This window comes from Equus caballus, chromosome 6 (assembly GCF_041296265.1).
Source record: "Equus caballus isolate H_3958 breed thoroughbred chromosome 6, TB-T2T, whole genome shotgun sequence".
NCBI lineage: Eukaryota > Metazoa > Chordata > Mammalia > Perissodactyla > Equidae > Equus > Equus caballus.
In genome coordinates this window covers 75,296,373-75,302,372 of record NC_091689.1, presented here as the reverse complement: position 1 = coordinate 75,302,372, position 6,000 = coordinate 75,296,373, and positions in this window count along the sequence as shown.

Genomic DNA, 6,000 nt, shown 5'->3' with positions numbered 1-6,000 from the left:
GTTTTTTGCCATTGATTTGTGTTACACTTCACCTGGTCCCCCATTTTGACTTCATGGGCTTTCTCGGGCTCAGCATCAGATTTGCTATGTCACAGAATAGTGATGTAACTATTGGGCGGTGTGACCCAGGCTCTGGACTATTCCTGCAGAACCTGTTTCAGTCCATGTTCTGGAACCTAGAAGCTGCCCTTTTTGTTTTCTCTCTAACAAGATATCTAAAGGTCCCTTCTGTAGGGGAATGATTAATGAAGAATATTCATCTCGTAAAGAAACACGTTAAACTGTGTCCATTCATCCTATACACATTGAGTATCCAGGCTAAACAAAATATTTCAAGTAGAAATCGAAATGCCATGAAATATAATGACTGTAAGCCATATATAACTTCTTTAAACTCCTCATAAGCTGGATTAAGAAATACAGAGTTGAATGTGTTTGTGTGTGTGAATGTATATGATAATTTTGCCAGTTAGTAGGCAAGTATTTTTACTTAAAAACAAGACATTTCTTGGCACTTTATATTTATTTTATTAATATACACGGCTTAATTATAAAATGATGAGATTAATTTTTAGCTAAACACACTCATAATTATATTTTGAAATAAATATTTTTGCTCTTTAATGGAGTCATTTTGGGAAGTGATATGCTTATTCCTACCTTATTGAAATATCTGTTTTAGAATTTTCTATAGAATTTGTTTTATAAATACATTGTGTTTGTGTGTATATATAAGCATATACACAGGCATATGTACACTAAAGTTTTGTGTCTTGCATGGCCTAGGTTAATAAAATTACAAAATTCTATTATTGTGGTTGTATTCATTTATGTGGGAGGATAAAATGGTAAAATAAATAAATGGAAATAGCATATGCATGGATAGGAAGACCAGTGTTGTTAGGATGTCATTTCTCTCCATATTCATCTACAATTAAGTGTAATTCCAAGCCTTGTTTTTGGAGCATTTTACTTTGGAATTTGAAAATAAAAAAGAGATTTAAAGTGCATTTAGGAAAAAAATCACACAAATATAGTAGCCAGGATAATTTGTAGAAGGAGAATAATAACCAAAGACTTTTATCCTATTATTAACATATATTTTAATATGTTAACATAAGACCAGCAATTAACATGTAATATATTACTATGTATTAGGTAATTAGCTAAGTATTGTGCTGGTGTCAGACTAGACAAGTCAATGGGAAATAAGCCCAGGTATCGATTGAGATTTAGTGTATCGATACCGTGGCATATAAGATCATTGGGCAAGGTCAGGAAATAGTAACAGCTTTTACTGGGCACTCACAATGCACCAGCTGCTGCTCTAATCGTTTGACACATGTTATTTAATCCTCACCTCACCTCACCTTATGAGGTTGTATTAGTCCTATTTTATAGATTTGGAAACTAAGACTTAGAGAGATTAAGTAACTTGCCAAAGATCACACAGATGGTGAGTGAGAGGCGTATTTTGAGCCTAGGCAATCTGGCTCTTAATCCAATCTCTTGACTGCTATACGTTATTGCCCACAGTACCCCTTGCCAATTATAGATGCTAGTTATTTTAAAGCATTATCAGTATAATAGGCAAAACAACTTTTAAATGTTTTTTCACTTTTTAAATTGCACTCTTTGACTACTAATGAGATTGAGTTTCTAAAATTCTGCCTATTTATATTTCTTTTTTGGTGAATTGTCCGCTCCCACTGATATGTTCAGCTTTTACTTATTGATTTCTAAGAATTCTTCACATATTAAGGATATTAACCTTTATCTGTCATTATATGACTCCAGCCATACTCAAATTCATTTATTTCCTACAATATGGCATACTCCACCTTGCCCCTGTTTCATCAGTTGTACTGTTTCCACTCTTCCTGAAACACACATTTCCTGCATAACCTCTGCTTTTTGGTGTCTCAGTTTAAGTATCTCTCTCAGTTAGGCATTCCCTGAAACCCTGGACTAGGTGCCATCCCCCTCTGCTAGGTAACCAAAACACCCTGTCCTTCCCTGTCATAAACGCAAATCACACTTAGATATACTTGTCCAAAAGTTATCAGTTCTAATGGAGGGTGAATTATCTGAGTACAAGCAACTTGCCAGTCTTGTGTACTTCTTGCATTTCCCATGGGAACCCCAATAAAGACTCTGGCCTAGACTTTCCCCTTGCTCCTTTCTGCCTCCTGCTGACACTGGAGCATTCCCCTGTGGCCCTGCATGGCATATGGTAGCCCCGTCTCTGGGACCTGTGAGCATAGTAAACTTCCTTCCAAGCCTCGTTTTGTTTCCTTCTATGGCCACACTGACTTTACCAGACCGTATGCAACATGTACATTCTTAGAACAGTATCTCTAGGATTAGGGCAGTGCTTGGCTCTCAATATTTGGGAGATAATACAGATAGCCATTTGGCAACATGTATAAAAAGTTCAACCTTTGACTCAGCAATTTCTTTTCCACAAATATTTTAAAAAGAAATAACTGGACAAGTGTACACAGATTTCTGTCTGAGGTGGCTTGTTGCATCCTGGTGATAGTTGTAAAAGAAAATCTGAACCACACAAATTTCTAACAACAAAGAATTGATTAAATAAATTGTGGTAAAACCAAAAGTGGAATTCCCTGTAGCCACTAACATTAGTTTGTGGGTATATGTATCTATGAAAAGATGTTCATAATTTTTAACTGAAAAAAGTAGGTTATAGTAACAGTAATAATAATAGCTTACACTTAAATGGCATTTACTAGTTATTACAAAAGAGTATGTGCAGCTTGATAATATTTTTACAAACATATACCCACGTAGAAAAATGTCTAAAAAGATATATACTAAATTATTCCAAACAGTTAATTTTTGACTAGGATGACAGGTAACTTTGTTTTTTAAAATTTATTTTTAAGATGAATATGTAAAATCAACAGGGCCTGTACAATACCAGATAGATTAAATATTTTAAAAGAGCTCGAAGTTATCTGGGGCTAAGTCTAATGAATGAGGTGAATAATGCTATATTGTGTGTAATTACACAATAGTAAAGTTGACTTTCTTGCTGATTTATAAGGTAGATCTAAAGACATGTCCAAGATTGAAGTTCTAAAAATATATTAAACAAGAGCTATACAGTGTAAGGAGTGTATTTCCTCCCAGGAGGACCACTTCAAAAGTCAGCATTTATTTGTATAAGTAAATGTTGCTATGTTTGTTAAAAAGAATTCACTTTTTTTGGGCGATAAAGGTTTGCCTTAAGCTAACATCTGTTGCCAATCGTCCTCTTTTTCCTTGAGGAAGATTGTCACTGAGCTAACATCAGTGCCAATCTTCCTCTATTTTGTATGTGGGATGCTTCCCAGCATGGCTTGATGAACCGTGTGTAGGTCTGTGCCCAGGATCTCCTGGATTCTCTTGGTGGGCTCCAAATACAATCACAAGTGACCTAACAAGAGAAAGGCAGAGGGAACTTTGACACAGAAGAGGAAAAGGCAGTCTGACCATGGAGATTAGAATGATGTGGCCAAAAGTCAAGGAATGTTGACAGCCACCAGATGCTGGAAAAGGTGAGGAAGAACTCTCCCCTAGAGCCTCTAGATGGAGTATGGCCTCGCTGAAATCTTGATTTCAGACTCCTGGCCCCCAGAACTGTAAGAGAATAAATTTTGGCTGTCTTAAACCACAAAGTTTGTGGGAATTTGTTATAGCAACCATAAGAAACTAATGCAGTACTAGTTAGATATTTATGATATTGGAATCTGGCTTATTTTCATTCTTTGAACAACATTTTGGTGAAACAAGAAACAAAGCTAGTGCATGTTTTTAAAAAAGTAAATGAATGCTATTAATTCAGTAGTATATACTTTTTAGATTGAGATAAAGTTCACCCTTTTAAAGTATGCAATTTAGGGGGTTTATTTACAAAGTGGTGCAATCATTACCACTGTCAAATTCCAGAACATTGTCATTTGTCATTCCCAAAAGAAACCCTGTACCCATTAGACATCAGTCCTAATTCCTCCCTCAACCCAGTTCCTGGAAATCACTAATCTACTTTCTGTCTCCACAAATTTGCCTTTTGTGAACATTTGATATATTCCCCATATAATACGTGGCCTTTTGTGCCTGGCTTCTTTCATTTAGCATAATGTTTTCAAGGTTTCAACATGTGTCCATGTTGTAGCATGTTTCAGTACTTTATTCCTTTTTATGGATGAATAGTATTCCATTGTTTGGATATACCATATTTTGTTTATCCATTCCTCAATTGATGGACATTTAGATTGTTGCACTTTTTGGTTATTATGAATAATGCTGCTATAAATATTCATCTACAAGTTTTTGTGTGGACATATGCTTTTAATTCTCTTGGGAATATACCTAGGAGTAAAACTGCTAGGTCGTATGGTAACTCTATATTTAACTTCTTGAGGAACTGCCAAACTGTTTTCCAAAGTGGCGGCACCATTTTATATTCCCACCAGCAATATATGAGGGTTCAATTTCTCTATGTCATTGCCAACACTTGTTATTTTCCTTTTGATAACCGTTCTAGCAGGTATGCAGTTGCATCTCATTGTGGTTTTGATTTGCATTTCTCTCATGATTAATGATGTTGATTATCTTTCCATATGCTTGTTGGCCATTTGAATATCTTCTTTGGTGAAACGTCTATTCAAATCATTTGCCCATTTTTTTATTAGATGATTTTTTTAGTGGTTGAGTTGTAAGAATTCTTTATATTCTAGATACAAGTTCCTTATCAGAGATATGATTTAAAAATATTTTCTTCCATTCTATGGGTTGTCATTTCACTTTCTTGATAAGTGTCCTCGGAGCACAAAAGTTTGTAACTTTGATGAAGTCCAATTTATCTATATTTTATTTTGTTTCTTATGCTTTTGGTGTCATATCTAAGAAACCAATGCCTAATTCAAGGTCAGAAAGATTAGTGCTTATATTTTCTAAGAGTTTTATAGTTTTAGTGCTTACATTTGGTTCTTTGATAGGTTTTTAGTGAATTTTGGAAAATGGTATTAGGTAGGTGTCTAACTTCAATTTTTTGCATGTGGATATCCAGTTGTCCCAGCATGATCTTTTGAAATGGCTGTTCTTTCCCCACTTAGTTTTCTTAGTACCTTTGCCAAAAATCAGTCTATGTAAGTGTTTATTTCTTGGCTTTCAATTTTATTCCAATGATCTATATGTCTATCCTCATGCTTGTACCACACTGTCCTCATTATTATAGATTTGTATAAGTTATAGAATCAGGAAGTGTGAATTCTGCAACTCGGTTGTTTTTTTCAAAGATTGTTTTGACTATTCTGGGTCTCTTGTATTTCCATATGAGTTTTAGAATCAGCTTGTCCACTTATTCAATACAACCAGCTGAGGTTTTCCTAAGAATTGCATTAAATCAGTGGATCAATTTGGGGAGTACCAAATCTTCATATTGAGTCTTCAAATCCATGAACAAAAGCTATCTTTCTATTTTTTTAGGTCTTTAATTTGTCTCAATAATATTTTCCAGTTTTCAGTACACAGGTCTTGCCCTTCTTTTGTTAAATATATTCCTAAGTATTTTATTATTTTTTTATATTATTGTAATTGGAACGGTTTCTGTTTTCTCAGTATGTAAGTCTTGAATTATTTGGTGAGTAGTTTTGATAGGGTTTGTAGGTGTACTTATAGTCTCTTACATAGTATTTTAATTGTTATGATTCTAGGAAAAAAGATAATATCACAACTTCACACAAGCCAATTTTATGTAAAAAGCCAACCAGACTATTTTGATCTTTCTCTCTTGCTACTTGTGTGCTAAGCTCATACTCTAACCCAAAGTTTCCCAAAGTTTATCTTCCTTTATACTTTCTTGACTGTTACTGTATCTGTATGCCATTTAATATATATTTTTAAATATAATAACTTTTTAAAATTAAATAAATTTATCTAAAAGGAAATGTGTCAGAATTTAGGGAGTAAATACATAAATCACTTCTATTATGC